The sequence below is a fragment of the Hemiscyllium ocellatum genome, chromosome 12, assembly GCF_020745735.1.
Source record: "Hemiscyllium ocellatum isolate sHemOce1 chromosome 12, sHemOce1.pat.X.cur, whole genome shotgun sequence".
Taxonomy (NCBI): Eukaryota; Metazoa; Chordata; class Chondrichthyes; order Orectolobiformes; family Hemiscylliidae; genus Hemiscyllium; species Hemiscyllium ocellatum.
Genome location: NC_083412.1, coordinates 19,880,693 through 19,890,771, shown reverse-complemented (window position 1 = coordinate 19,890,771; position 10,079 = coordinate 19,880,693). Strand labels below are relative to the sequence as shown.

Genomic DNA, 10,079 nt, shown 5'->3' with positions numbered 1-10,079 from the left:
CTCTTAGGTCACTTTTTTAATATCTTTCCCCTCTCACCCTCAACCTATGCCCTCTAGTTCTGGACTCTTGACCCCAGGGAAAAGACTTTGCCTATTTACCCTATCCATGCCCCTCATAATTTTGTAAACCTCTATAAGGTCACACCTCGGCCTCCGACTCTCCAGGGAAAACAGCCCCAGCCTGTTCAGCCTCTCCCTAAATCTCAATTCCTCCAACCCCGGCAACATCCTTGTAAATATTTTCTGAACCCTTTCAAGTTTCACAACATCTTTCCGATAGGAAGGAGGTGCAGAATTGCATGCAATATTCAAACAGTGGCCTAATCAATGTCATGTACAGCCACAACATGACCTCCCAACTTCAGTACTCAATACTCTGACCAATAAAAGAAAGCATACCAAACACCTTCACTATCCTATCTACCTGCGACTCCACTTTCAAGAAGCTATGAACCTGCATTCCAAGGTCTCTTTGTTCAGCAATAGTCCCTAGAACTTTACCATTAAGTGTATAAGACCTGCTAAGGTTTGCTTTCCCAAAATGCAGCACCTCTCATTTATCTGAATTAAATTCCATCTGCCACTTCACAGCCCATTGGCCCATCTGGTCCAGGTCCTGTTGTAATCCGAGGTAACCCTCTTCGCTGTCCACTACACCTCCAATTTTGGTGTCATCTGCAAACTTACTAACTGTACCTCTTATGCTCACATCCAAATCATTTATGTAAATGACAAAAAGTAGAGGACCCAGCACCGATCCTTGTGGCACTCCACTAACAGGCCCCAAAAACTTACTGTGGGAGAGATTTCCAGATTTTCACAATTGAAACAGAGACCTAAAATGGCTGCACTGGTCACCTGATTACAAATTGAGGCAAACTATGAGAAAACCATGTAGAATAAGCCAAACTGTAAAAAAAAATTATTATTTTTATTTAAAGGCATTGAATTCCGCAAGCAAGTTAGCACCAAGAAAATGTAATCTCCTGTTTTGATTGCAGCTGTATTTTCACATATTGGGAGATGAAAGGTTAGTCAGCTTGGAAAGACAGTGGAGCCAGACCCGGGAATATACATGGAGCTGTATTTTAGCAGCTGTTTTTGAGCAATAGGAAGAAGAGATGAATTTATAAGCAAGAACTAGAAGAGTTGCTTACTTTGTTTCTCTCCATCCTGGAAAGCAGCAGAAGTAAATTGGGGAATAACCGTTTTCTGAAAACTCAACATATCTATAAGCTTTACCAATGTAGAATATCCAAGTCAAACACTTTAAATATTTGTAGCCCCAAGTTAAAAATCATACACCTCAATAAATGCTGAGGATTTTTTAACTCCCTGTCTGTATCAGATAGTTTCCCTTTTAAACCTGTTACGAGTGTTTATGTCTCTCCATTTTGATGTCATGTTTTTTGTGTTTTCAAGTAAGACTTTTCTTTCTTTTCACTCAGGAAATCTTTGTAATTGGCTCTTTATTTAGATCAAGCTAATTGCATCTTTAGTTGACAAGTGATAGATGCCTGTTAAAGAGAAAAATATATTTTTTTATATAGATCCACAATGATTTCCCTGGAGATCAAAGTAGGTGTGACAAATGTGACATTTAAACCCCAAGTAGAGGGCTGTTAGAGAGAGAGGACATTACGACAGAGAAATGGATGGGACCATGTCTGGAAACTTTGATTCCTCTCCCCCTGCCCCAACACCCCAGCCTCCTCTATTAACGAGTTAAACATCATTCTGTGAGGAATGTTGTTTCCCATTTTTGTTCTATGTGTGATATCTGCATTGAATTTCATTTGCTGGAATTCTGTGACTGCCCCTCTTTTAGGGTGGTGGGGGGGCAATGGTAGTGTTCCTACCTTTTGGGTTTATGTCCCATCTGCTCCAGGTATGTGACATAACGTGTCTGAAAAGATTGATTAGAAGTAAGTATTTTTCTTGATTTAATTGTACCTGTTCTCCATTGTAAATCAGTTGTACATGCATTCAGTTGTGAATACAGGTCCATTTCATGAGTTAATTAACTGTAATCAAACAAGAACTTGACTGGGACGGCATGCCAGGGTCAGTAATTAGCACTGCTGTCTTACAGTGCCAGGGACCCAGGTTCGATTCCAACCTTGAGTGGAGTTTGCATGTTCTCCCCGTGTCTGCTTGGGTTTCCTCTGGGTGCTCCGGTTTCCTCCCACAGTCCAAAGATGTGCAGGTTGGGTGGATTGGCAATACTAAATTGTCCGTAATGTCTAGGATGTTGCAGTCGGGGCTTGGGAGGGATGCTTGTCAGAGGGACAGTGTGGACTGGATGGGCTGAATAGCTTCCTTCTGCACACTCAGGATTCCACGATGTATAGTACTGGACATATTTCCCCAGTGAAAATGAATACCTACTGTTCCCTCTGTCTTAACTAATTGAGTGTCTACCTTAATGTTTTAACAAGCATTCATGTGTCCAGTGTTTGCAGAGAATTCTTTTCACGTGGAACTTTAGATTAGATTAGACTTACAGTGTGGAAACAGGCCCTTCGGCCCAACAAGTCCACACCGACCCGCCGAAGCGAAACCCACCCATACCCCTACATTACCCCTTACCTAACACTACGGGCAATTTAGCATGGCCAATTCACCTAACCCGCACATCTTTGGACTGTGGGAGGAAACCGGAGCACCCGGAGGAAACCCACGCAGACACGGGGAGAACGTGCAAACTCCACACAGTCAGTCGCCTGAGTCGGGAATTGAACCCGGGTCTTCAGGTGCTGTGAGGCAGCAGTGCTAACCACTGTGCCACCGTGCCGCCCACCGACATATTTTTGAAGAACTACTGTAAAGTACCTAATTCTCAGGGCAGAAGGTGGCTTGACAACTCTGGTTAGTACCGTTGCATCACAGCACAAGGGACCCAGGTTTGATTCCAGCCTCGAGTGACTGTCTGTATGGAGTTAGCATGTTCTCTCTGGGGATTTCACTGGGTGTTCCAGTTTTTTTCCCTACTGTCCAGAGATTTGCAGGTTGATGCATTAGCCATGGTAAATGCAGAATTATAGGGATGGAGGGGGTGGGGAGTTGCTGTGTCTGCTCTTCGGAGAGTTGTGTGCATCTGAATGGCCTCTTTGCACACTGTAAGGATTCTTCGATTCAATTATTTAAGTCCTGGTTGTCTTCAGCTGCTTTATCAGTGATGTCTCTTCCAACATTTGGGTCAAACATGAAGTAGTTTGTACCCATGTGCAGCAAAGCCTGAGCTGATAAATTGCAAGTAATATTTGCATCTGCTGTTTCCAACAAGAGAGCCTAACCACTTCCCAATGACATGCAATCACATTACAATTCTCAACGTGATGGGGTCAGCATTGAGGAAGAGCTCAGCTGTAACAGATTCATGAAAGTTGTGGTTGCTAGAGCAGCTGGGAGGCTGTATATTCTGTAGCTCATTTTTCACCTTCAACAGGTCCCATCATACCAAGTCAACATTGTGGTGCAATACTGTCCACTTGCTTGAATGAATGGAGCTCCAGCAACATACAAACAATTTGATATAATCCATTTGAATAGCTTCCCACTTTAAACATCTCCCCTTCTTGCCTATGTAGTGGCATTTCTATGGTTTCATTGCAGCTGGATGGCCCAAATTTTATTTTCTGTGGGCTGTGGCAAGTTGCCATGGCTTCTTTGGAAGTCCAGCTTAAACCTGAAACCACCACCACTTAAAAGCAGTAGATCTACCAGGAGAATGGAAATGGCACAGTCACCAAGAGGCACCTTGGTATGACTTGGCGATATGTCTGCAGTCACTCACGGCTGGCTCAGATCCTAGAACTCCATTCCTAACCTCTGCGGTCTTCAATGTATGGGTTGATACACCTCAAGAACAATCTCCCCTCCAAGTCCCTCGCACACCATCCTGTCTTGGAAGTATACCATTGACCCAGCAACAATGAAGGGATAAAGTCCTGGAACTTCCTGCCTAACAGTGAGGGACCTCCAAGGATTGCAGCAGTTCAAGAGAGCAGCTCACCGCCACTTTCTCAGTCAGTTAGGGCTGGGCAGTGAATGCTAACTTCAAGTGATATCCGTGTCCGATGAACATGCCATCTGATCAGTTGGAAACAGGAGTAAACAATTTAACTCCCAAACCTGCCATGTCCTGTAGCAAGTTCATGGCTGATCTGATGTATAATTTCCAATCCTGCCCACCACTTCCAACCCTTGCTTACGAAGAAACTATCCCATTCTGTCTTAAAAATATTCAAAAATCTTTGAGTTAGAGAGGTCCAAAGACTTCCCATCCTCTGAAAGAAAACCATGCCTCATCTGACTAAAATTGGCTACCCCATATATTTAAACAGTGACTCTACTTGTAGATGCACTCCCAAGAGGAAACATCCTCTCCATTATTACCATTTCAAGATGACTCGTCTTTCAATCAAATCTTCTAAATTCCTATCACAACTTATTACATTCTACAGCTTTCCTAATTACTTGAACCTGCACATTAACCTTTTTCTCTTGTTTTTGTTTCATGTGCAAGGTCACCTAGCTCCTGCTGCACCTTGGAGCTTTGTAATCTCTCACCATTTATGGAATACACTTCTCCCTGCCAAAATTGATAGTTTCACATCTTGCCAATCTATAATCCACTTGCGAGATCTTTGTCCATTCATCTACATATCATTTTTTTTTGTAACCACCTATGTTCACTTCAAAACTTACTTTTCTATCTATCTTTGTCATCAGCAAATGTCATGATTTGGAGATGCCGGTTTTGGACTGGGGTGTACAAATTTAAAAATCACATAACACCAGGTCATCGTCCAACAGGTTTATTTGGAAGCACTAGCTTTCGAAGCGCTGCTCCTTCACAACCACCTGATGAAGGAGCAGCGCTTGGAAGCTAGTGCTTCCAATTAAACCTGTTGGACTATAACCTGATGTTGTGATTTCTTTAAAATCAGCAAATGTAGCTTTGGTCCCTTCTCTCAGTTCACTGAGAAATTGTACATATGTGAGGTGCCAGCACTGATCTCTTTCCAACCAGAGAAAATTATAAATTTATACTTACTGTGTTTCTTGGTAGCTAGCCAATCTTCTCTCCATGTCAGTATGTTACTCCCTACATCATGAGCCTTTATTTTTCCACATTATCCCTTTGTGACATCTTCTGAGATGCCTTATAGAAATCTAAATATGTACATTTACCAGCTCACCTGTATCCAAAGCTCATTTTTATTTAATTGAATTCAAATAAATTTGGCCTGCCTGATCACTTTGAAACTTCTGTAAGTGTAAAACTATAACTTTAAAAATACCTTAACGTCTTCCCTATGACAGATGTAAAGCTGACTGGGCGGTAGTTTCCTTCTCTGTGTCTCCTGTTTTGGATTAAGAGTTACATTTGCTATCTTCCAATTTAATGGACTATTGAACTATCTTCCCTGAGTCTAGGTAATGTTTGACAACTAAAACCAATGCATCTCATGTACCTCACTAGCCACGTCTTTTCAAACCCGAGGAGGAAGACTATCAAGACCTTCAACAATTTGCTGAGTACCACTTCACTGGTCATTATAATTGTCCTGCCTTCATCTCTCCCTTCCACTTCCTGATTAACAGCTATTTCTGGGATATTACTTGCATCTTCAATAGTGAAGACTGGTGCAAAGTACCTGTTCAATTTGCATACAATCCTTTTATTTTCCATTATTAGCTCCCCAGACTCATTTTCTACAGGACCAACAATGAGATATTAACTTGTTTCTTTTTATAGAAATTCTTCGTACCTGCTTTTATATTGCTAGATAGCTATCACTCTCTCATACTCTGAAATTTTCCCTCCTTACTAATTTCTTAGTCATTCTTTGCTGTTCTTTATATTATGTCCAATCTTTTGATGAGCCACCTACCTTTGTGCAATGATATGTTTTTTCTTTTAAGTTTGATGATATCTAACTACAGATACCCTTGAAGTTTTTTTAATGAAAAGCACCTATGTAAACTTGTCACAGTATAGCAGCACATTTATATGTCAGTGGTTCAAATGTAGTAGCTCCAATGTGGCACAGTGTGATTGCAGATTACATGGGCAATTTCTGAAATAAATGCACATGAATTTATAATGGGAAAAATTGACAGTAAGATTCGCACTTATAATGATTAGAGATCTAACTACTAAGGATCTCATTTTAATGCATATAAATTGTATATTGGTTTGCTTGAATGCTTGACTTCCTTTATAACTAAAATAAACTAAAAACTATTTCAATTGCAGAAAAGGGTTGTAGGGCTTAACCAGTATGTATGGAGCACATATTCATTGAAACAAAAAGCACATCATGTGGAACTGCCTGCTTTAACTTGTCCTAAACTATTGAGGCTGCTAATGATTTGGTCCTGGTGATTATATTTCCAAATCAGTACAGCAAAGGTCTTTTCTTTTCCTTGTCCATTTTGAGTTAGTGAAGGAACAATTTGCTCAAGTTTATTTGATGCTCTAGGTTGAAGTTGTTAAAAATCTAAGAAATTATAGCATAAACCCTTTTTCAAAGATTAAGCAGGTGGAACCAATAAAACTGCTCATGACAACCATACCTACTATTCAATTGCCTTATAAAGGCAAATCTCGCAAATTTAGGATGACATGTTACCGCCACTCAAGTCACTTCCTTCCTGTTAATGCAATCTTTGACATACTCTGCATATGTTCTCTTCTGACAGAAGAAAGTGAGGACTCTTTAAGACAGCCACAGAGGTTAAAAGAAACCACCCTACTTCGCTAAGGTAACAGTGAGAGTCGGACCTGTGTGTCTTGCTGTAAGAAATTTGCTTTTCTGTGCAAAAGAGTCAGAGTTGAGCTTTCACGTGCTGAAATTAAGCGGTCAATTTGATTTGAACATTTCAATGCCATAAGCATGTGATTATATATTGAAACGCAGGAAGCGTGTGGTGGGACTGTGGCAGTCAGGCTGTGCAAATGTAGTTTGCCGACTTAACAATGTCACTTTGAAATTCTTGAAAGGGGATCATTGAAAGTAGTAGGATGCAGTATTTGTTAACTAGTTTGCTCTTTCTGCAGTACAAATTTGGCATGTTCTGGCCACATTATGCACCTTTGTTAATATTTAGCAAAGTTACTCAGTATAGTATTGGATTACAGAATGTAACATGCAATTAATGCAGAGTTACATTCTGTTAATGCGCCTTCTTTTGCTTTTGGGTCTTTTATTAGATTTAAAAATAGTACTTTCTGATTGAAATAGTGTTATTTGAAAGTCAGTTTTGCTCACGTCTGTTTTAGGCCCAGGCTATCTAAATCACTGGGAATCCGCCAACTTATTTATTAGCAAAAATAAAAATTGTTACATGGAATCTGCCAGTAGCTGAAAGCTCATTTTGATGATTTTTAAAATTGTATTTTAAAGATTCTAGAAAGGGAAGTCTACATGCGATCTTTAAAATGCTGCAGAACCATTGTGATGCAATTCAAAATTTGTCTTCGAATTCTGTCATTAAGCTAAGGGTGGGTATTGGACCCCAGTGGGTTTTCTAAGATTTACCGGGATACAACTATTCCAACCCAGCCAATAATCAATTTTAACCCAATTGGGAATTCAGGTTTTAGCAATGAAATCACAGAAACAATCAAAGCTACAGATTGCACAGACAAGCTAAGCAAGGTACTTTATTAAATATCTCCTGTGTATTGTTTGAGTGATAGTTAGCATCATCATGAACTGATTCAGCAAGCAGAAGTAATGCTATTCTAGGGGAAGTTGGGAAACCGGGAAACCAAATATTAAGGAACTAAAAGTTACATGTTGCAAAATGTATGTCATACTATTTGAAGTTTGCTTCTGAGGAAAGTCTTGTAGATACATTATGAAAATATGGTCTGCCAGCTTCTCCCCTATTACTGTTGACAAATGTATAGAATGAGAGTAAAGGCAGAAAGTACCAGGGAATACTCAGCAGGTCTGGCACTGTCTGTGGATTTCAGATCTCCAGGATTTTGTTAAGGTGAGTAGCTACTGAGAATTGTAAATGGTATTGTGAGCAATTAGAAGTTTAGGTAGAGGACAGTGAATTGAAAATGTACAGATCCTGTTGGAAGTACAAGTTGGTTTAGGTAGCAACGTAGATAATGTAGTGAAGACAGCATTGCATGAGTATTTTTCACTTTCTCTGAAATCGTCTGAAGTGAATAGTCATTTCTAATTCTGTGGCTGCAATATAGTCAGGCGGGAATTGGGTGGGAATCGCTCATAAGCTTTGAAGGCCTTAATTAGCAGCCAGTGAGAAATGTATTTGAATGGCATAGATGGCTGATCCTCTGATATTTCCGACTTGGGATTTCCCCACAGCCTTATTATTGAAATTTGATATCAGAAATACGGGTCGAAACTCAAGTCCAACATTTCTTTGTCACTTGCTTCATAAATTGTGCCACTGTGCTGTTTTCACAATTATTGCTTGTGTTTCTGTAGTGCTTCTTGTAGCCTCCAAGTACTTTGAGCTGAGGAAGACAACATAGTGAATTACTGAGCAGTGAGGAAAAGGGAAAACTGAATGGGGTTGGGGCAGTGGATCAATGAGTACGGTTTTCTGGTTGTTTAAAGCCCTCGGCGTTTTTTTAAAAAAAAAGTTGCTGAGGGTGATTGTTGACGAACAGAAGCCAGTGTTCTACAATTCTAAACGGCAGGAGAGGATACTAGAACAGGGTGGGGCGTGGCGATGGAGGAAGAGCAAAAACTTCAACATCGACAGTACTGGTTAAGAAAGGCAGTGGAACATGGGTCCAGTAGGTATTATAGTGTGCTGGATTTGGTGTGGTCTTGATAGTGTGTGGGTGTGTGGGTGTGTGTGTGTGTAAGCCAGATTAAAAGTTCCTATATGAAGGGAGAGCACTGGGTAAGGTGGGAGCTAACTTTTAAAGCCAAGATGCATTTCAGAGGATATATAAAACAAGAAAAGCTTAATCAGTTAGTCCTTTTGAGAATCAAGAGGATTGAAGGTGGGATTCTTGAAGTGGGTGGCTGAAGGTGGTCTTAAAGACATGGAGACTGTTAATATGTCTGCACCCTTCAAAACCATGTCCACCCATCTGGGGCTGAGGAAATGACATGTCTGTGATAAGACAGTGTTAAGTGGGAGGCCTCATTCATGAGGCTGATGTTTAAAGGGCTCAAGGGAGGAAGTGGGGTAGATACAGGAGAAATATTGGTGAAAGTTCCATTGAGTAGATAACGTGAGGTTGAAGGGAAAGTTGAGAGAGCCAGACGAACGAGCAGCAGATATTTGAATGTCCGGTTTTTGATATGAGGTTCAACGCTCTTGCATATAGAGGGTGTGGTGAGAAGGGGAATGAGTGGGAGAGCTGAGGCAGGGGTCCAGTGAAGATGAGTTTGTGGTTATTTCTATTGCCCACAATATTTGAGGTATAGGAAATTGTTTCAACTAAAGGTAAAAAAGAGGGACTCACTTCAAAGTGCATCTGCCAGATGCTTTTGAGAATCGCATAATCGTGTAACTTGCACAGCAATAATTCATTTTTAACATTTAACTGCAATAAAACTTCATCACGTTTTTTTTGCTACTTTCCAATTTGGTATAACAAGTGGGAGTGAAATCTACTTGAAGTCCATGTCCTGTTTGTCAATATGAGTAGGTCTGAACTGTTTCTAAATTAGCCAGAATTGCCCCCAGCATGATGTTTCACCCAAAACTGGCTTGATTTCCCATCGTTCCCATTGATTCAAATTAAGTGTAAATGTAGTGTACAACTAATATGTGCAGATGCAAATTTGGAATTTAAAAACAGAATCATTTCTGTTCAACTTTCATACTTTGAAAACAGAAGCAGTGGTTGGGTTAAGGTGTGGGAGAATGACTGACTGCAAAAGATATTTGAACAGAAGGTGAAGCAGTGATTTTTTTCTTTCCCCTTTTTTGTCTCTCTCTCTCTCTCTCCTCTGTCACTCACTCTCCTTTAAACAGAGTTGTTTCGATTAGACAAAAACACCTTTGCGTTGTTGAATATTCATTTTTTGTTTAACACCGATTCCATTTTTGCACGTGATCAGCTTCCT

The 10,079-nt window shown here is 40.4% G+C and overlaps 1 protein-coding gene across 2 annotated transcripts in view; it reads left to right on the top strand.

The window, feature by feature from the left end:
* The first annotated feature begins 6,669 nt into the window (after positions 1 to 6,669).
* Positions 6,670 to 10,079, top strand: part of LOC132820959 (plastin-2-like) — a 67,151-nt gene continuing 63,741 nt past the window's right edge. Inside the window, exon 1 of one of the 2 annotated variants that reach the window (XM_060833359.1) lies at positions 6,670 to 6,774. The gene's annotated coding sequence lies outside the window, so the exon portion shown is untranslated. Of the gene's footprint in view, positions 6,775 to 7,842; positions 8,011 to 10,079 lie in introns of those variants that run through there. The other variant, XM_060833360.1, reaches the window with a different exon arrangement.